Source organism: Tiliqua scincoides, chromosome 5 (assembly GCF_035046505.1).
Source record: "Tiliqua scincoides isolate rTilSci1 chromosome 5, rTilSci1.hap2, whole genome shotgun sequence".
Lineage (NCBI taxonomy): Eukaryota > Metazoa > Chordata > Lepidosauria > Squamata > Scincidae > Tiliqua > Tiliqua scincoides.
The window spans coordinates 87,892,647-87,914,750 of NC_089825.1; the positions used below are offsets into that span (position 1 = coordinate 87,892,647).

Here is a 22,104-nt window from a genome sequence, read left to right on the forward strand (position 1 = left end):
AGCACAAGCTCCAGAGCTGCCTCCTTCCTCCACAGTGTCCTGTTGGAAATAACCAGGATGAGCAGAGCATACTGGGAGTTCTGCTCATCCTATTTATTTCGAACAGGATGGCATAGAAAAAGAGGAAGTTTTGGAGCTCGATAAGGAATGGGGATAGGCTCTAGATCGCCACAGTCTGCTTCTCTTTGCCACTTTTCTAAGCAGCTGGGAGGGAGTGGAGGCAGTGAGGAGGCAGTATGGGTGTCAGGAATTTTTTCTTCTTTTTCCTCCACCAATGAGCAAGAATAAGGTTAGAGAGCCAATTGTTGTGGCTTGGTCCACAGTGGGCATGAGTGGGACAGTGGGAAGATGTGAGGGCAGATGTGAGGTCCCTTTTCACCAGTCTCTCCAAGTCACCATTCACACTCAGAGCTATGACTTCGGTTGGCCTCATTGTTAAGCCAGTGCCGCATGACACTAAGGGCACAATTCTAATGCACCCTTGGGCCGGCACAAGTCCCTTGTGCCTGCCCAGGAAGGTCGCAAATGTGTTGTAAAGCATGTTTGCACCTCCTCTAGAGTCGGCTGGGCTGGTGCAGGGACACGCGCCAGCCTGAGGAGGCTGAATCCAGCCTTTGGGCAGACTCAGCCAGGGAGCCTTGCATCGGCTGAGGTCGACCAATGCAAGGGTCTGGGGTGGACAGGGAGGAGGTGGGAAGGGAGCCTTGCATCGGCTGAGGTCGACCAATGCAAGGGTCTGGGGTGGGCGGGGAGGAGGTGGGAAGGAGACGGGAGGGAGGTGTTCCAGGGCGGGGGAGGGCGGTCCCTGGGGTGGGCGGATAGGGAGCAGGAGGTGGGGTTGGAACCCGGCAGATAAGCCATATCCTAGCTCCCATTCCCAAGCAGCACAAAGCTGCAAGCTGCTCTGCTCTCCTCTGACTCTTGAGGCGGCGCAAGTCCAAGGAGACCCATTGGGGCTGCAGTGGCTTACCCAAGGGTAAGGGGAAGAGTTTCCCCTTGCCTCCGGCTGAGCCAATTTGTGCCCCTAACTTGTGCTGGAAACAGCGCAGGCCTCCTGGAAAAAAAGTAAGCAAGTACACCAGGCACAGACAGACTCCAGTGTGCATGCATGGGGAATCAGTGCAATATCAAATGGCCTCAGTTGAATCAATGCCCGAGTCATCAGCACAGGTGACTTGAGTCTCCATGAGTCAGCAAAAAATGCTGATTTTCGTGATTTGGACTCGAGTCACGTGACTTGAGTTCCCATCCCTGCCATGTAAACTCCTCATTCCTTCAGTCATGTGTTATAAGTGTGGGGGGCTTCAGGCAGCGTGTCTGTAATTGCTGAACCTGAGTACAGCATCCATAAATGCCTCATTCAAATCTCCTAAAGCAGTGGTCTTCAAGGGAGGACAGCAGGATGCAGGTCTCTTGCTGTCTTGTGTGCCCCCTGGGGCATTTGGTGGGCCTGTGAGATACAGGAAGCTGGACTAGATGGGCCTATGGCCTGATCCAGCGGGGCTGTTCTTATGTTCTTAACCTTACTCATGCCATTACCCCAATACATACATACAGCATGAGACTGGGGATCCACCATCAATCTGCCATCCTCCCAGGATCCTATCCTCCCACCCACTGCCCCTTCGCCACCCACTCCCCCCCATAATACTCTCCCAGCACTATAATGAAATATTCTTATTAGAGAGGGTAGAAAAACTTACCATGCAAAAGCTATTTCAGCGTGATTGCTAAGAACCTGAGTAGGACTAGGACAGAGTCTCCTGGTATCTGAAGCAGTACACCAGATGCCTCCCCCTTTACCTGCTGGTGTTCCAGCCCAGTGGTCTTCAATCTTTTTTCATTTCCATAAGTTGCTGCGACCCCACAACTGAGGCTTTACGACCCCATTTGTTGAAGAACACTGTCCTAATGCAGTGTTTCTCAATGTTTGTCCCTCGCTGTACCACTTCACACGGTCCACCTATTTGAGTACCACTGGACATCATTACATGACATGACATCATTACCATGTTACTTCTGGGTTGGGAGGCCAGATTCTATGCGGCACCAATAAAAGGCTCAGGGTGGACAGGCTCAGGGTGAGCTGTTCCCACCAAGCCAAGCCTGGTTTGTTGTATTGTGTTCCTAGTTTTGCAACCAAATGGCAGGGGTCCAGGGGGCCTGAAAATACCACCAGATGCCACCTTAAGTACCACTGGTGGTACCCAGTACCACTAGTTGAGACCACTAGTTGAGAAACACTGTCCTAACAGAAACAACCATAAGCAGAAGTTATTTCGCATCAAACTACTCCTGGTCAAGCGTGACCCCACCAGCAGTGCATCCAAGAATAGCTAACTTGTTAATTGCCGGGACCGTGCACCATGTTACAGCTTGGATTGATGAAACTGAAGCATGCTGCCAGGCTTCATGGAAGTGGTTTCCTCAGAGGTATGTCATGAACTCCTTCCTCAATTCAGTGTCAAATACATTTCCTCTGTCAAATCCTGCAAGGAAAGGAAGAGGGGGATTCAAACCCCAGCCTGGGAACTTTGCTGTGATAACCGTAGAGAGATTAACCCATGTGTCTGGTTTGGGCTGTGTGCTAGAGGGTGCTGGAAAGGGCAAAGAACAGAGTAGGGATTCATGATTAGTATCTTGTCTCCCTTTCCGATCCCTTTTGTGGAGCCAGAGAGCCTCCTGGTCTCCATGGTAACCCAAGGGGGCATGAATCTAGAAGGCTATTTTATGCCTATCTATAATAGGTCCTTTCTCCTCACAGGCAGTGGAACTAATGTGGCCCCAGCTGCTGGGCTTGCAAAAGGGCCAAGGAAGGGGGAATTTCACACAGCCCCTCATGCCACCCCCAGTGACCCTGCACCGCCACTGCCAGCCCCCGAGGTGCTGCAGCTGCTCCACCTAGGCCTCTGCCTTGAGTTGTGAGGTCAAGGGGTGACCTCTGAAGAGAGGTGGGCAAGGGTCAGGGTTTTTCCCAACAAGGGTCAGTTGGCCCTGTGACTAGCAAGGAAAAAGTGACAGTCGGAAAGGAAGGGAGGGTGAAGTTGTGTGTGTTGTAGTAATGGGGAATTAAAAGGCTCTTTGTATATTAGCGTAGGTTGGCGAGAGCTCAAAGTGACAACTCAGGGCCTCTGTTATCTTTTCAGATCTATTTATCTATCTATTTTGTGAAAAGTCACATACTTTATTTTCTAAACTTTCTCCTTACTCAGATGTGTCTTATTCTCTGTTTCCTTATTCTAAGTTTCTTTTCCGTCTGCCCCACAGGCACCAAAAAATATCAGAAATTGCTACCCCATATCCGTTCTTGTTGTTGTCTATTTCTTTGTCTCTTTGTCTACCTATCGTCTCTGTCCATCCATTCATCAATCCTTTTTTTATACTTGTGATCAATCCTTCCCTGGTTGTATTTTGCAGTTCTTCATTCTTATTCTTCTTCCTCTTCATCTACCTATTCCATCTCATAGTCCTCTTATCTATCTATCTATCTATCTATCTATCTATCTATCTATCTATCTATCTATCTATCTATCTATCTATCTATCTATCTATCTATCAGATTTTGCAAACATAAGAGTCAGAACTAAATAAGCAAACTAGCAGTAAAAAAACCATTAGAACAGACCGTATAAAACACCCAGAAGAAAGTGGAAAAAGAAAAGGAAAAAGGGGGGGGGGACCCAGCAACTTATGACAAATGAGCAAAAGCCTGCTGAAATAGGCAGGCCTTCAACTGGTGACTAAATGCATCAGCCACCAAACATATCTGCCACCCTTCAGAGGACTCAGAATTATACAGGAAGGTGGCCACCATAGAGAATGCCATCTCACTAGTTGCTACCAACTGGAATTCAGAAGGCAGTAGACCCTATAAGAGAGCTTCCCTGGGCAGATTTTACAGGATGGGCAGATTTATGTGCTGGAAGGCAGTCCCTGAGGTACTATTCCTTAAGCCATGACTGTTACCCTGCACATGCCTGATCTCATCTGATCTTGGAAGCTAAGCAGGGGCAGGCCTGGTTAGTACTTGGATGGGAGACCCCTTACCAGGTGCTGTAGGCTTATACCATAGCCTTTCGAGACTGAAGGTTGCCGACCAGGTCATGCTTTAAAGATTACAACCAGCATCTTGAATCACTCCTGGAACTAAACTGGTAAATATTGCTGCTGCATCAACAACCAGTAACATGATCATACAGTTCAGCACCCTGGCAGATGTATTTTGAATCATTTGAAGTTTCTGAAAAGTCTTCATGGAGCCCCACATAGAGTGCACTGCAATAATCTATATGCACGGTAACTGAGGCATTAATAACTGTAGCTGGGTCTACTTGCTCTGTGGGTAGGTCTGCCAGTTGGCATATTGAAAACCATTAGATAAATTCATAAAGGTTTATGAATTTCGATAGCTGCTCACTAGGATGGCTAAAAATAGGACCTCCAGGTACAGAGGAAAAATACCTTGATTACAAGTTCCTGGGGATAAACAGAGGGTGGCTATTTCTGAGTTGGTAGTTTTGTGCTGATCACTGGCTAGGAAAGGCAGGATACAAATAAGTGAAATAAATGAATAAATAAAATGAACTTGTGAGCTTCCCAGGGCTACTGGGAGAGATTATGCTACATTAGATGCAGCCCCAGCCCTAATGAAATTCCGCTCACTCCTCCCATACAGGCAAATACAGCACTAGAAAGAAAAGTGAGGAATACATAAATCCTCTCTTTTTACTTGGTTCCATGCTCTGTCTCTATTTTTCTGTTACCAATATACACATGCTGTCTGTTCTTGCAGCCTCCCCCCCCCCCCAACCTTCTCTCTTTCCAGCCAGGCTGTCTCCTTCCTTCCTTTCCATGCATCTATTTCTTTCCTATGTTCTTATATGATTGCCTTAAGGATTCCACCTGCCTCCCCCCTCCCCATGTCTATCCTTGCAATATACTTTCACTGGAAAAAAAGACTCCAGCATTTATTACCATGAAAGGTTCTTCAGAATGCACTGAAGCTATGGACAGGAGGAGGGTTTTGTGGTCTCTTAGGGGCTGAGCCCTTTGGTTCTGCTTGTGCTTCCACTGGTCTTCTTTTGCAGGCCTCAGGCTGCAGGGGAGTGAGCGGGTCTTGCTCCTTCCATTTCTCTACAGCTGGGGCTGCTGCTTGCCCGGTGCTCCTCATTTGCATTCGGCTAGGCACCCAGCATTCCACCCTCATTTCTCAGCTTCTCTTCCCCCTTCCTTTCTTTCCCCAAATGAACCACACAGCCGCATGCCAGCAATGCATTATCTCCGCAAGATTGAGGAGCTAATGGAGAAGATCGCCGCGCAACAAAGCAAAAACTCCCCCTTAGAAGACCTGGGAGAGGCTGAGCTGTCTGCATTTTCTCTGGGGAGCAGGTATCCTCTCTCTCCTCCCCCCAAACTGGAGGAGGTGTTTGGTCCCATAACTACTTAGACCGGAATGATGAACTATCCTCACTCTCCCCAGGGTCTCCCCTGGGCCCTTAGTAGGGACAGTCTGGGAAGCAGTGCTGCATTTCTCCCTGGTTTGCTTTTCTCTGCACTGATGCCCTCCCAAGGGCATCAGACTTCCTTTTGCCACTTGAATTACATGAAACCTCCTGTGCTGAACTCTACCCTAGGCAGCTTTAGGGAAAAGGAGCAGTATTTCCCTATCTGCTACACCTAAGGAATAAAGTAGACAATCTCTGCTTTTGAGCACAATCCTACACATGTCTATTCAGAAATAAGTACCAATGTGTCCAATAGGGCTTACTCCTAGGAAGGTGTGTACCTATATAGGATTGCAGCCTAAGAGCCCAATCTTGAGCTTGCACTGCTGGTACTCTGCCAGCGGTGAGTATCACAAACATGCCGTAAAGCACGTTTGCAGCCCTCAGTGCTGATCCGTCGGTGCTAGCTCAGCGCCAACTGGTACTGGGTTAGCACCAGTGGATCATTGGTGCTCTGCCATTCAGCAGTTGCCCAAACCACAGGGCAGTGGAGAGGTAGGTGGGGGTGTGGAGGAAGGCAGGGAGGAGATGTTCCGGGGCAGGGGGGAGGTGGACAGAGGGTAGGGAGACGGTAGAGAGGAGGTGTGGTGGGGAAGGGGTGGGGCTGGGGGAGGCGGAACCAGAGGAGCTGGGCTCCTCCATAGCCAGAGCTTCCATGTTGGGCCACCAGCCCAACAAAGAGGCTCTTGATTCTATGGTGACCCAAGAGTTGCCATAGAATTGATTAGCCCCATTGCAGGACTACCTTTCTTACCTGGGGGAAGGGGACGACAGCAAGGAGCCAGGTGGTGAGGAGCTGCCAGTTGCTGCCCTGTTGTGCATAGGATGCTGTAGCAGCTATTTTGCAGCAGTCCCAGCACAATGGGCAACTCAGGATTGGGCTGCCCATCTCTGTTCCCCAATATCCCTTACTTCCATGTTGACAGAATATTACCACTGATTCACAGTATCTGCATTAGCTCCTCACATGTTTGTGGGCAGTGCTATATTTAACCTTTCCAATCCTATGGAGTTTTGTACTGTATGCATACTACGTATATGGCTATAATGGATAAGTGGCAGAATACAGACTAGATCTGACCTATTAAGCAATTTTGTGTGGCCTGCACCCCCTGCTTTCCACAAGGTGCAGTACAAATATTCATCATGAGGAAAATAAATATTTTCAAAAGTTGTATGAGAGAAATACTGTATTCTATAGTTTAAAAAAAAATCAAATTTATTTAATCATTTTATACCATCACCAACAGGTATTTCACAGTTGGAATAAATTCTATACATTCTCCACAGCAGTATCAAATTCCTAAAAATGTGTGTCTTTTCCAGAAAGCCAAGGATATAAATCTTTTTTTTTTTTAACTGCCTGAATGAATATTCATTTCTAATGATCGAATAGAGCATGATAGTTTCTCCAATGTAGCAGTCTCTGAGAGAATTTAAATAAGCAGTCCTTCTCTTCTGGAAGCAGTAGTTTTTTCCCCACATATTTGGAATGCATATCACAGAAAAATATTCTATACTTTAATTTTACATCTCTCTTTGAGTTCTGTATGCAGGGTTTCCAACGAATTTTAACAGGGGGCACCAAGTTTCTTTTGCGCCTCTTCCCAAAAGGGGAGAGGAGGGGATGAAACAGAAGCAGAGGGTGGTGACAAAGATGGGCAGGAGTGGGGAGGAAACAAACAAGTGGAGGGTGGCAACAACTGGAAAAATCTTCGGAGCCCAGGTATGCTGGGTTTCCCAATGCAGAGCCCAGGTGCCCATGCATTATTGGCAGCTAAATACAGTAATATGGAAAACCAAACACACTCCTACGGCTTCTACCCTAGACACACTTTCCTGGGAGTAGGCCCTTGAACACAATGGGACTTACTTCTGCGTAGTCCTGCATAGGGTTGTGCTGCTAGTCTCTCTAAAATCTTTTAAATAGAGAAAATCATTGCAGGAGATTAGTATCGTATTGTACTGCGATACAAAGACATCTGCAAGAGGGATCTGAAGGCCTTAGGAGTGGACCTTAACAAGTGAGAAACCCTGGCCTCTGAGCGGCCCGCTCGGAGACAGGCTGTGCAGCAGGGCCTTTCCCAGTTTGAAGAGACACTTGGCCAACAGTCTGAGGCAAAGAGGCAAAGAAGGAAGGCCCATAGTCAGGGAGACAGACCAGGAACAGACTGCACTTGCTCCCAGTGTGGAAGGGATTGTCACTCCCGAATCGGCCTTTTCAGCCACACTAGACGCTGTTCCAGAACCACCATTCAGAGCGCAATACCACAGTCTTTCGAGACTGAAGGTTGCCCACTATTTAGGCTCACACTAGAATGGAAAGTGTCCTGGGTGGACCAAAACTTACTTCTGCAGCTGTAGCCCGCAGCTGTGTCCCTGAGCTCCTGGATCCACAAGCCAAAGAACTACTGTAGCTGGCCAGTTTCCTCCCAGATTTGATACTGTGTTAAGGAGTAACATGCATGCATTCCTTGAACCAGCACATGTGGCTTTTGGTAGCAGTAGCAGCTGCGCACCTAGCATCCCATACGGGCAGCGAGTCCAGTGACTGAGATAGGAAAATTTAAGATCCCAGGAAATTTCTGGGCCCCCTTCTTTGGCTCCTGGGCCCCCTTTTTAAACCTGGGCCTGGGTACAAATGACCCCCTTTACCCCCCCCACAGGCCCTGACTGTATGGAACACTGGCTGATAGTGCCTCAGAGAAGCAATCACACACTGCGTTTTTTAAAGTCTCAGGCATGTTCCAGAAAGACAAAGGACTGCTAAGAATCTGTATCCTGAGGGGATCTTTGAAAAAGAAAAAAAAAGTGTTTGCTTCTTCCCCATCAGTGACTTTATATCACCTGAATACATGTGTTCTTTATCCATAAATAAGTTCCTCTGATTTTGTTATGTAGCCTGACAATATCAGCGGGGCTCAGGTGAATAATATTTAGTATTAATATCATGGTTTTTCTGAGAACAGACAAAATAAAATATTTCATTTCCTAGCATGTAATTTGTATGTGGAACTCCTTGTGACAGGATGTGGTGATGGCATCTGGCCTAGATGCCTTTAATGGGGGATTGGACAGATTTCTGGAGAAAAAGTCCATCACAGGTTACAAACCATGATGGGAATGTGCAACTTCCTGGTTTTAGAAGCAGGCTACCTCAAAATGCCAGATGTAAGGGAGGGCACCAGGAGGCAGGTCTCTTGTTGTCTTTGTGTGCTCCCTAAGATGTCTGGTGGGCCATGGTGAGATACGATAAGCTGGACTAGATGGGCCTTTGGCAGGGCTCTTCTTATGTTGTTATGAAAGTGCAGGCCACATCACTTACTTGTCTGTGTCATTCTTGCGCAAATAAGCCAGTATGATTGCCCACATCTTAGGGAAAGAAAGCTGAGAGTTAGAGACTTGCTAAATCTATCCGGTCAATTCAACCTTGTTATGAGATTTGAACTAAGGATTTCCTAGCCTTTTACTCATGCTTTTCATCACTACGCTCATCAGCTTGTACACCAAAATACACTTCCAGTCTGGACAACAAAATGAACCCCAAGAAGACCCCAAGAGTTTGCCATCCTTGCCTTAGAAAGCCTACTTCCCTCTTCTCCCCTGGCTCATCACAAAAGTTCTGTACTGCATGTGCTGACCAACTTCTTAATTATCTGTGCAGAGGTAGCCTTCCCATGAAGCAAAGCATAGCAGACTTGAGGCACCATTTGGGACAGTAGAATGGGAGGCAGACAGAGGGGGGCGTAATAAACAAGGAAGTTCTTCTGCACAATTCCCATTGAAATAAGCAGGAGCTGCACAATGAACAGAAGCAGCCTGTGATGGCTCTGCCTTCCTCAAGACCGCCTGCTGCTCCTGTCTCTCTGTGATCCTCCCTTTGCTTTTGTCCTGAATGATCTGAATAGTGTAGTTGTGCTCCGAACAAGAGCCTGTTATCAGCCAGCCACTGCTGTGGCTTCCTGATAAACCAAAATAAAATACCTGACCCTCTTGAGCAGAGATTTTGTTAAAGGGCAGTTGGGATGAACAGCTGATCGATCTCAGGACATCCGGCTCCGAGTGACAAGTGATGGATGGGAAGAATGTCCTGCATGGGTGGGGGGGGGGTGAGACAGGGGAAAAGGGGTCAGCCATCTGATGGTTCTACCGAGGTTGTCATTGCCCAGACAGTGTTGCACCCTGCCCTAGTGTTGCATGGTCGGATGAACCTCTGTATAGAAAGACAGAGCAAGGGCACATCCTCAAGGTGTCATAATATAGATTCAGGTTTCAGCTGCATCATCTGCTTTCAGTGCTTGTGCTTCCCCCTGGAACATGTAAAAGCAGTACAGTGTGTGCAGAGAGAACTACAGCCAACATGCACCAAATGTCTGAAACGATGAAACTTTAAAGTCAACACAGTGGCGTCACTAGGGTTTGTGTCACCTGGTGTGGAAGGCCAGTGCATTACTCCCATGATGGACCTCATCTCAGGCAGTGGGCAGGGCAATGCCTCGGGTAGTGGGCATTTGATGCACCATCATACTGCCCCTGCTGGTTTCTTGGCTATAACTTTTGATAGAATAGAGATATTTAAACACAGTTTGCTTCATTGCATTCTGCATGAAGCACACATCGAATGATATATAACATCATGATATTGTTCGAAAACGCCAAGATTTTAAAAATTTGGGCCATTAGTGGTGTCACCCCCCATGCGTGGCACCTGGTGTGGCTTGCACCCCCTGCAATCCCCTCGCAATGCCACTGAGTCAATACATAGTTTACAGGCAGAATTGAGCCCTGGAACCCCTTCTTTTAGAAAGAAACAATTATGTGGATTAAACCGTTCACTAAAAATCTATTTATCTACTACCTGTTCATATTCAAAATGGGGAGGGGGTTAGAGAAATATTAAAGGCAACGTTTTTGCCCCAATAAGGGCCCAATCCTATGGGCAAGCTGTGCTGTTGGAACTCACCTTCTGGCAGCCCAGAAGGTGCTTTATTGTGCTTTATGGAGGTCACAAATGGAAGCATACCATTTGATGCAGCCAGGCTGTTGCCGCAAATAGCAAGCAGCCATAGCCGAGAGCCAGAAACCCCAGGAAAAAAATGTGGTGCTGGATAGTCAGCATAGGGGATGAGCAGGGGCAGGGAGGGGGAGGAATGAGTTGGAGACCAGGGGAGGGTGGTGTGTATGTTTGCCTTGGGCAATGCAGGGCAAATACGCCCTTGGAGCAAAGCAGCAAGCCAGCTTTTGGAAGAATTGGTTTGTCTGTTGGAGCTTAAAGAAAACTGGTTATCCATGTGGCCGGTTACACATTCCTGCCCCAGCTAGCATATTGATCTTGAGGAAGTACTGTGTCCTTCTGCATAAACCACAACCAACTCTGTCAAAGCTTTATTTTAGGCAGCCAGGGCTCAGTTTTCAATTTATTTTGGGTAGAAGTCACTGAATGTCTCATGTCTGTTGTAAAGAAGCAGATGCAGCCGCAGCTTTCCCTTTCCATCCGCATCTGAGTGCATGTGCTTCTGGAATGGCACAGGATGAAGGGAGACTAAAGGGCCTCATGCTATACAGAGGCAAAGAATTACTAAGCATCAGTATGCGTAAGATTTGGGTGGAAGTCTAAGAGCTTTTGGGCCCAGTACATTCAGCATTTTTAAAAATAGGAATATGCCTATTATCAAGACTATTTAGAATCTATTGCCTCTGCCTTGTAAGTCCTTGCTCTCAGTTGCAGATGTGTGAAGGTTGATTGTGGTTATTCAATGGTAACGGAAAGACACTTTGTACATGTTCAGGTGCATTCCTTTTGAAAACTCACAGTTTTTCAGAGTTGAATCCTGGCATTGGAAACAATTGAAAACTGGTGATCCTCGGCTTAAATCAACCCCTGTCCAAAATTGGTTGTAGGGAGTGGAACAGGACATACTACTTTCTCAGGATTCAAGAACCAGCTGTAGCTATCATTTTTCTGGAATGGGGTGTGAATGTGGGCAGTGCTAAATTTCTCTGATGGGAAGGATGAAGTGTGGGTTTGTGATTGTATGTCAGTGGGTGTTCTTTGTCCTAATACAATCATGTGTGGTGACTGGTTGTGGTGATTCTGTGCTGAGTAGGGATGCCTCCAGATTCCAAAAAGTACTAGTAACTTGGCAGCAAACTCTAGGGGCTGTCAATCATTGACTTTGAGGCACCAGTGTGGACCACGTGGATCCATGCCTAGCAACACGCTGGTGTCAGTGGCATCAGTGCTTACCCAAAAAGTCTAGAGTTGCTAAGAGATTGCATTTTGAGTCTGGAAGTTCCAGGTTCAGAACTTGCCTCTTAACATTAACTCACTAGGTAGCCTTAATCAAACTATCTTAGCCCGTTGCCATATGGGGAAGATAATAAAACTGGCCTACCTTACAGAAGAGTTGTAAGGATGATTGAGATAATGAACATGAAGTGGCCTGAACATTCTAAAGCACTAGATACAGTACTAAATCTTATTTTCTACTCAGTCAATAGCGAGTTGAGGTGCAGAGAGCAGGCAACTCACTGTTCAAAAGACAGCAGTTTACTCTTACATTATCAGCAGCAGCAAATGCTTCACTCCTGTGCAATCAAGCAAGGAGAGGGACTAATCTGCCAGTAGATCTTCTAGTAGTTTACCACCAGATCTTTAAACGGTAATTTAACACCAAACTATCACTGGTCAAGCACAAACAGCCAGCATTAGTTCCATCAGTAAACTGCTGATGCAAAAAAGCTACAAATTAATACAGATTTGAACTCTTAAGTCCTAATGCCAGCATGGATAATGATGAGATTACATTTTATGGTTGACACACAGAAGATTTCTTAAATCCATATGGAAGCTGTCATCACATGGTGCACCAATTGTATGGCCTGGGCCCACATGGTGCACCAATTGTATGGCCTGGGTTGGAACATTTTTATGTACCTTTCCAAACCTTTCATTTTGGACATTTGCAGTGGCATGAAAACAATCACCTTATCCGCATAATGATGTGCTGCTCATCAATGGTGCACTGTGTGATGACAGAAGCATGATGAAGCCATTTCACAAAGACAGGCATAGAAGCAGCCATACAAGCTGTCATTATGGGTTCCTCAACTGCAGTGTGCACCCAGCTTTGCAACTTATTTTAAAGACATAAATACCAGTAAATCAAAGTTTACCCCATAAATACCAGTAAATCAAAGTTTACCAGTAAATCAAAGAGCCCCCCCAGTCTTACCCCTTTACTTTGTGCAATAGATTAGCCTATTGTTGTTTTTTTAAAGTGGTACATGTGCATTTATTCATTTGTATCTTACCTTCATTCTTCCCTTAAAATTCACAAACATTTTAGAAACAGTTATAAAATTGCTCTAGCAACGTGTGTAACTGCATAGATGTGAGTGTTAGCAATAATATAAACACTAGACATAGATACATCTCCACAACCGGCTCTTCCCCCAGTCGAGCAGAACTACTGTGAATACCTGCATAACTGATTATGACAGAGTTCTCCTCCAGGAAAGAGAAGTATCCAGAATAGCACAGACACTTTATGAAAATAAACACTCTCAAAATGTTCCTTCCTATTCTAATTTTAAATTTTTTTTTCTTAAAAAGAAATATAGTGAAATCCTCTCTATTCTTTTTTATGCTAACAAGAGTGGGATTTGCTCTGTTCTGATCAGTTAGATGGGTTGCTATATGCAGCTTCAGTCCCAAAGGACAGAAAAACTTCACCTGCTGGGAAGCAATTAAATTACTCATTAAGGGCTTTCCATTTGGTTCAGGCCTTCCAAGGAACATGCACTAGCCTCTAATTGCATTCCTGACAACAATTTTGCACAATTAGCTGCCTAAACACAGCAGAGCACAATGTGTTTGGGGTCCTCCTTCAAGCCACCCATCATCAGGGTATTCATTTCAGTGCTCTATCCAGATGTACCTTTGCCCCTCCCATTGAAAGTGCATGGCTGAGTGAGGGGTGGATAGTGCTCTTCCATCTTTGTCTCAGAACTTAACTGGTTTTCAAAATCATTATCTTTATACTGGGTTATTTAGAGCAGAATAATCTGCATCCCTTCATTCTGTCCTTTCATGATTGCGAACACAGCCTTTAAAAATGCCATTCAGTGTGCAAGTTTGCATTAAAGGGGCAAAGTGGCCATTAACTGGATTAGGATAGAATTTGGTCAGCTGCTGTAGTGCTACAAAACTGGAAGATGATTCTCCTCCCTAACAAAAGAGATGTGTTAGGCTCCGATTTACAACACTTTACAACACAAATAGATCAGTTCTGCCTAAATTCCAGTCAGATGATGCAGTGATGCTGGCTCGGCTACTGCTACTATGGGTCAACTTAGACCCATGCCAGCAATATCACTGGTGCAACTCCTCATTGATCTGTAAAGGCAGATCAGGCCTGGGAAGGGGGTTAGGATTTGGCATGTGCTGCCACCGCCACCCCCTTCCCAGGCCCGATCTGCCCTCTCCCATGCCCCTATCACTGCCCTGCTCTGGATTCCCCTCCTCCCTCCAACATCCTGCATGGGCTTACTTGCTCTAGTGGTCTTCATGGATCCAGTGACACATGGGAGGTCACTCTCGCTCCCCACCAGTGGGCCTGCAGCACATGCCAGTGGAGGCTGCTTTGCAGCTGCCATAAAGCAGGCTCTGTTACCCTGCACATGCCCAATCTCGTCTGATCTTGGAAGCTAAGCAGGGTCAGGCCTGGTTAGTACTTGGATGGGAGACCGCCTGGGAATACTGGGTGCTGTAGGCTTATACCATAGTCTTTCGAGACTGAAGGTTGCCAACCAAAGCAGGCTCTAGCAATGCAATGCTAGTTATGCCAGCAGTGGAGGGGAATGGGATTGGGCCATAACAATGCAATCCTCTGCATGCCAACTTAGAAGTAAGTACCATTGTATTCAGTGTACTTATAGGATTGCTGCCCTGGGCATCTCTGTGTGTTCTCCCTCAGCCATGGCTCTAGAATTGCCATGGCATCTGGAAGTTTTGTGTACGCTCAGCTTCCACATGCTCACACTGAAAATTCTTGGAGAACATATTCCTTGTGCAGCAAATTCACATGTGAAAACCTGTACTCTGTGGCTCTCTTTAGGGAAATGGCCATAGCTATGTGATAATGCCAGACTTTATATGTAGAAAGCACATTGTCGAAGATCTTACATGTCAGGACTGGGAAAGATCTCTGCCTAAGATCTTGGAGAGCTATTGATTGTACAGGACTACATGAACCAACACACAATCATTATAAGGTACCTTGTATGTACAGTAGAACCTCTTCAAGTTGACCACCCAAGGGACTGGAGGAAATTGGTCAACATAGGGAGGTGGTCAACATATGGAAAAAAGGCATTTAAATATTATCATGTTTAGCTCCCAGGACAACAAATGTAAGGCCAAGTTATTATTTAGATTGGATTTTTAAAAAGTTTTATTACAAATATCAATGAGAATTGATCCTCTTGTGATGCTTACTATTTATATCATCTATATCTATATCAAGAGACAGAGAATAAACAGCCCACAACCAGTGTTTAAAAAAAACCCTGAAAATCCATAAGCGTAAAAAAAATTGTAAGTTAAAAAAAAATACTTGGTTTCATAGCAGACAGTCAGACCAATCCTATCCCTTGCATAGCATGTAGCATGTTACATAGCCCCAACAGCTAAAAAAAACAAACACTTTTTTACTTAGGCTGCCTGGCCTCCACTGGGTCTCCTCAGATTCACTAAATGCCAGAAGGTGTTTGATTCGGTCCCTCACTAAAAGCTGTTGTGAAAACTCCACAGTCAGGGAATAAGAGGACAGGTCCTCTCATGGATTTGGAACTGGTTGAGGATCAGGAAACAGAGAGTGGGTGTCAATGGGCAATGGACAAAAAAAGTGGAGAGAGGTGGAAAGTGCAGTGCCTCAAGGATCTGTCCTGGGATTGGTGCTTTTCAACATCTTCATAAATGACCTGGAAACAGGGATAAGCAGGGAGGTGGACAAGTTTGCGGATGACACTAAACTTTTCTGAGTGGTGAAGACTAGAAGGGATTGTGAAGTGCTCCAGAAGGATCCCTCCAAACCAGGAGAATAGGCAACAAAATAGCAGTTGTGTTCAGTATAAGTGTAAAGTAATGCACTGGTGATGGGAACCAAAGTGAAAGGACAGTGGCTTCACTATGCACAAGCAACCTCATGACCCTCACAACTTGGTACATGTCCAGGTACAGTTGGCAGCCGGCGCAGGTCTGCGGGCTATGTGCAGTGTGCCCACCCATAAAAATCGTTTCGCTAGCTGGCGTAGGGGAGGGATTGTCGTGTGACTTCTTGCTTTTCCAAGATGGGACAAACTAGACAAAACACAGGCCCACAGTATCGCGTTCAGTGGGCAACTTACAGAGGGTAAATTAATACTCTGTGCAATGGTTGAAGTGGTCAAGATACAACTTACAGAGGTGGTCAATATAGAGAGGTTGGTCTCCCATTGTGTATATGCAGTGTCTGTCCATACTTTGAAAATTCGGTCAACTTAAGGAGGTGGTCATTATATAGAGAGGTGGTCAACTTTGGAGGTTCTACTGTATTTATTCAATTTATACCCCACTTTTCTCTTGAATGTGCACCTAAAGCAGCTATGAAGGCATCTAGTGTAGACTGCGTTGCCCACTGTTCTCCTGAAGCATGTTTTTTGGTATCAATCAGTTGGCCCCCCTATTAGCCAGAATGTGCCACTCATATTCTAGCCAGAAAATTGCAGTCACAATGCAGCTCCATTTTGCTGAAAGAACAGCGCAGACAGTTGTACTTTTTTGCACCAAGTGGTTGAAGGGTGCATGGATTTTAACATGGATTTATAACACTGTAAAAATTACACACAGGACAAAGAGTGCTATAAAGAAACAGCTGTATAGGTGGTATAAATATTAAAAGCAATCGGAATTGGTAAATTGTATTGTACATATAGTTATAGATGATTATAAACGCTAATTTTCTATGGATTTATTTTCTGGTTTGTACAAAGTTACTTATATCTAGTTATCAGGACGGCAGGGGTACACATCTGTTTTTACAATGCCTTGATTTCTCATGCACTTACAGCAGTGGTATTCAAACTGGGGCGTCGCAACGCCTCAGCCTGTGGGTCCTGGCCTCTGCCCCCTTAAGGGGCGGGGGCAGCCAGGAGACAGGGGAAGGCAGTGGCGTGATCCACAGGATCGCGCCGCTCAGGGGGGCTGCAGGGGCTTGGGTGCACTTGCCCAAGCCTCCTGCAGCCTCCTGGGGGTGTAGGGAGCGTTGCGCGACCTTCGGCAGGGCTCCCCAGGTCAGGAAAGGTGAAAGCGGAGCGATCACGCCCCGCTCCGCAAAACCGGAAGCGGAGCATGATTGCTCCACTTTCCCTTCTGACGGGGCTACAGAGACTGGGGTACACCCTTCAGTCCCTGCAGCAGCCATCCCTGTGTGCGGGGAGCCATACGCGAGCGCCTGCAGGGTGCCTCAGGTCAGGGAAAGGGAAAATGGGGCGATCGCGCTCCGCTTTCACTTTTGCGGAGGCAGAGCAGATCGCTCCACTCTCCCTTTCCCTGACCTGGGGCACCCTGCAGGTGCTTGAGCAGGTGCACCCCGCACACAGGGATGGCTGCTGCGGGGACCGGTGAGTGCACCCCAGTCCCTGCAGCCCCCTGGGCGACGTGATCCTGGAGATCGCGTCACTGCCTTCCCCCTGCCCCTGCTGCCTCCCCCTTCCCCGCCCCTGCAAAGACTTACTGCAGGTTTCAAACTCCCGGAAAGTTTGAAAACCGCAGACTTACAGGGAACAAATCTCTTCTCCAGTCCTTCCCCACCCCTTTTCAGAGTTTACTCCTATTGCCGCTCATCCTGCCCCCCTGGTAACATTTACCCTGCCTTTGCTTTTGTAAGTACTCGTATATACAATGCAGGTGCTTAAAGATCTCTAAATTTCTTCGTTAAACTGCTTGACAGATGCCCTGGTGCACCTTGGGACAAATGCATTACAACAGGACATGTTCATTACCGAAAAAACAATGGATATCGTCACTTTGGAAAGTATCTTTGGGTGCAAACGCAGCCCCCATCCCCCAAATGCTTATTTAAGGGGGGAGCAGATTGGCTCCACCTACAAGCAAAAATTAGGACACGTTCACACAAACAGATGCTTCAGTTTAGCAAACCATTAACGCTTCATGATTTCTGCAAATGGAAGCCTTGTTTCACTAACGGTCTGGCATTCGTTGAAAGCTGGGTCAGCTCAAGACGACCTGATGTGGCATGCCACATGCTGCCCACCTTAGTCAATTATGTAACAGTCTCTGCTCCTCCCACTCTCCAATGTTCTAGCTCAGCACTCTCTCCCCCCCCCTCCACTTTTCCCCTCCCTCTCTGTCTCCCTCTTCCTTTTCCAATCCAGGGAGTGGATGGAGAAGGAGGAGCAGTGGAGGTAAGTAAGCAGAGAAACTGCTGCCTGAGGCAGCCACTGCAGTTGGCCTCATGAATGGGCTGGCCCTGGTTGAGAGTGTCAACAGACATGTGGATAGATCCATTTGACATTGCATACTTGGACTTTCAAAAACCTTTTGTCAAAGTTTCTCATCAAAGGTTCTTGAGTGAACATAGCAGTCGCGGAATAAGAGGATGGGCCTTTTATGGATTGGTAACTGGTTAAGGGGCAGCAAGCAGGGAGTAGAAATGGATGGGCTATTTTCACAGTGGGGGCAAATAGGAAGCGGAGGCCCCACTGTCCCCACTTAATACAGGATGTGTATTGTGATCTGTGCTTTCAAATTTGTTTATAAATGACCTGGAGTTAGGGATAAGCAGCAGGGTGGCCAGGTTTGCAGATGACACCAGATTACTCTAAGTCCCCAAGTTGGGGGCTTCCGTACAAGTGCAGTCTGCTGTTGTGCAGACACAGTAGTGCTGGGCTGACAAGAGCTTCAACTTCTATACGTTCCGACTTCCATACAGACCTCCAGAACAAAACCAGTAAGTAACTTGGGGACTTAAAGACCAATCCTATCCTCTCCCCTCTCCCCCCACTCCCCGTTCATGTCAACTCAGTGTGCAGCAACTGTGAAGAAAATAAATTCCATGCTGGAGGTCGTTAAGAAAATGATCAAGAATAAAATGGTGAATAGAGTATTATTTTGCCACTATACAAATCTGTAGTGCAGCCATATTTGGAATGCTGTGTACAATTCTGTAGCTGCATCTCAAGAAGATATCGTAAAGCTGGAAAAGGTGCAGGAGAAGCTCCCACATGATTAGAAGACTGGAGCACTTTTCTTACAAGGAAAGACTGTAACATTTGGGGCTTATTAGCTGGAAAAAGGCAATTAAGGGAAGATATGATGACTTATAAAATTATGCATGGTATGTTGAGGTTTTTCTCCTCTCCCAATACTAGAACTATGGGTCATCCAATGAAATTGACAGGTGGGAAATTCAGGACACACAAAAGGAGATATTTCTTCACACAGTGCATAATTTGTGGACTTAATTGCCACATGATATGGTGGTAGCCAGTGGTAAAGCTACAGGGGGGACCCTGCGGTAAGTACTGCAGGTGCTGCAATGTGCCGTGTAAGCAGCCCCTCCCATTCAGAGCCATTCTTGGCGGTGATGGCAAAGTGCAGGAGACACAGTTTGGTTTGGCAAGCACCTGCGCATTGCCATTGCTTCTTGGAATGGCTCCTATAGTGAGTGGGAGTAGTCACTTACACAGCATGTTGAGGTGCTTGGAGTACTTAACATGCCACCTCCCATAGCTATCCCACTGGTGGTAGTCACTAGTATAGGTGGCTTTAAAAGGGGATTAGACAAATTCATAGAGAACAGGTCTGTCAGTGGCTGCAAGTCATGACAATATGCTACCTTGAGGTATGTCTCTGAATACCAGTTGCAGGGGAGCAGTGGTAGAAAAGGATTATGTCTTTCTCTCCAAGTTGTGGGCTTCCCAGAAGGAACTGATGGACTATTCTGAAAAACAGGATGCTGGACTAGATGGGCCTTCAATCCAATCTAACAGGGCTTTTCTTATGCTCCAAAGTTCTAATGCACTTCAGATCCTGTACTTTTGTCATCATTTGAGATATTGAAGTGAAAAAAGGCAAAAATATAAACTCTTCTTGAAGAAGGGTAAGAGATTTTACTCCTGAGCTGTTTATTCATACAAATATGACTTGGAGCACTCTTGTCATTATGGCTGGGAGGGGGGTTAGGATTGGGCCTGCAGTGCCATGGGCCACCCACTCCCAGGCCTGATCTTCCTGTTCAGTCCTCCCCATGCCTAGAAATGCCCCCTCTGATCCGCTCTCCTACCACCCTTTCCCACGTACACCTCCCACGCGTGAACTTTCCCTCTTCCGGCCTGGATCCGGCACCAGCAGGCTGTCGTTTCTCCTTGCGCCAGCCTAGCTGGCTCAAGAGTAATCATGAATGTGATTACATTCGTGGCACTTTTAGGCCAGCACAGGGGGCCTGCACCGGCTGAGCGACAAGTGAGGATTGTGCTCTTAATTAGTTACTTACTGCAGGGCCATGAATGAGAGATGTCTTTTGGGTGAACAGTTATCTTCATTCATTTCACAAAACACCTGTTCCATGTTTGGAACCCTGTGCAGGGGGAAGTGGTGAGAGTCAATTTGGAGCAAAGAGGCGGTTGGTTGGTGGGGATTGTTAAGTATCTTCACCGTCCACCATTTCCCTGCTCCAAATCCCCATCCTGAAATTATTTATCCATAAAACAGGAGTCATGCTTGTAGCTTAATTCATAGAAAATACAATGTCACGTTTGCAGCTAGGCCTTGGGCCCTGCTGAAAGCAAGTGTTGCATATTGCCATGCACTGAAGGCTAGAAACTTCGTTTTTTAAAAGAAAAATGAGATTCTCAGCTATTACCTGTCTTGCAATACTGTAAAACACTTCTTATGAAACTGGTGGTGGTGGGGATATATCATGTTCTGAATGACTCTACAAGTATCCCCTGCTTTCTGGCGGTTTGTTTTTTAATGATCTGCTCTTTCAACACATTTCATTTATACCTGGAAGCTGTTCATTCAACACATGCTCCGCTCTTTCAACTGCTCTCTGCTGTTCTAAAGGCTAAAATTGCCCTCCCCATGTTGATTTTTTATAGGACATGGTGATTCAAACTGGGGTGTGTGTGTGAGAGAGTGTGATTGTGTGTGTGTGTGTGTGAGAGAGAGAGAGAGAGCGAGCAAGAGAGAGAGAGAGAGAGAGAGAGTGCTCCAATTTTAGCTAGTGGTCTGTTCCCATTCCTGAAGGCATTAATGAGAGTCCATCTGCAGAAATCTTTGTGTGACAGCAGGAATTTGCAAAACAAAAAGGGCATTTGCAATTTGCTAGCTGAAAAAGCATTGGAAGCAACATTGGTCAACGAAAAAAAAACTGGGTTCTGCTTTTCAACCATTTCCATTTTTCACCACTGCTCCGGTCCCTAACCTGACAAATGAGCAGGGGACGCCTGTACATTTCAGGTGGGAAAAACCTGTGTGATCTCTCTCCCTCTCCCACCTTGACCCTGCTGCCCCACAAGCAAGGACTAGTTGCTGACTCTTATTTGGGGCAGCAGCTATGTTTTCCCCAGCAACCTCCTCCCCAAAGCTGCTCGGGTAAGCAGCAGGTAGAGATGGCACCACTGCTCAATAATTGTTCTTTAATTGCTTCTCCTCCCCGCTCAGCCACCACGCTCCATAATAATTTCTTCTCTCCTTCCTGTCTGAGGGCGTGAAGGGCCAGCTGAAGATGCTCTGGATAAAGCAACCGGTCCCATGCGCTGTCCAATTGTTGTCTAAGCTATCAATCAAGTGTGGCAGGTCAAGGAAACGTGGAGAGGTGGGGTGGGGTGGGAAGAAGCGCTCTGCTTGCATAACCAGCCCCAATGCTCTGCCGCTCTCCCTCTTTCTTCTTCCCCCATCCTCCTCCAGACCACAAAAAGAAGTCTGACAAGATGGAGTCCGGCCCATCAATCAAAGCAGCTGGTGGAACAACCTCTCCCTAGTGTTAATAAATACATTTCCCTCCCCTTTATTGGATGCTTGTCCTAATTTGTTTCTCCTCTGGATATTTTTTTTCCCCCCTACTCTTTCCAAAAGTGAAATGCTTGCCCATTCTCCCCTCGCTGCCACCCCCGCCAACTCCCAGCAGCCCTGGAGAAAGCAGATGTTAGGCTGCAGAAGTGGAGCCAGGCCGGGGCTGGAGTGGCCCAGTAGGCCTTGGTTGCCATAGCAACTGTCGAGACCGCCTGCTGTCGGCATTGTGCCTCGTCTCGCTGGCTCAGTGATTATCTGCATCTCGGCAGCCCTCGCCATACGGTCTGGGCTATAATCAAATCCCCCCTGTTCATCCCCTCTGGAGAGCTGCACACCAACGCCATTGCCTCCCTCATGCCCCCGTGTTCAGAAAGCATGGATAGAGTAAGCATGCGTTTGGAGACATTACTAAGGGCGCAGTCCTAACCCACTTTCCAGCACCGACATAAGGGCAACGCAGCTCCGATGAAAGGGAACAAACATTCCCTGACTTTGAGAGGGCTCCGTGAGTGCCACCCA

At 46.7% G+C, this 22,104-nt stretch overlaps 1 pseudogene; it reads left to right on the top strand.

The window, feature by feature from the left end:
• The first annotated feature begins 14,161 nt into the window (after positions 1–14,161).
• On the top strand, positions 14,162–14,281 carry LOC136655151 (5S ribosomal RNA; annotated as a pseudogene).
• Positions 14,282–22,104: the final 7,823 nt, after the last annotated feature.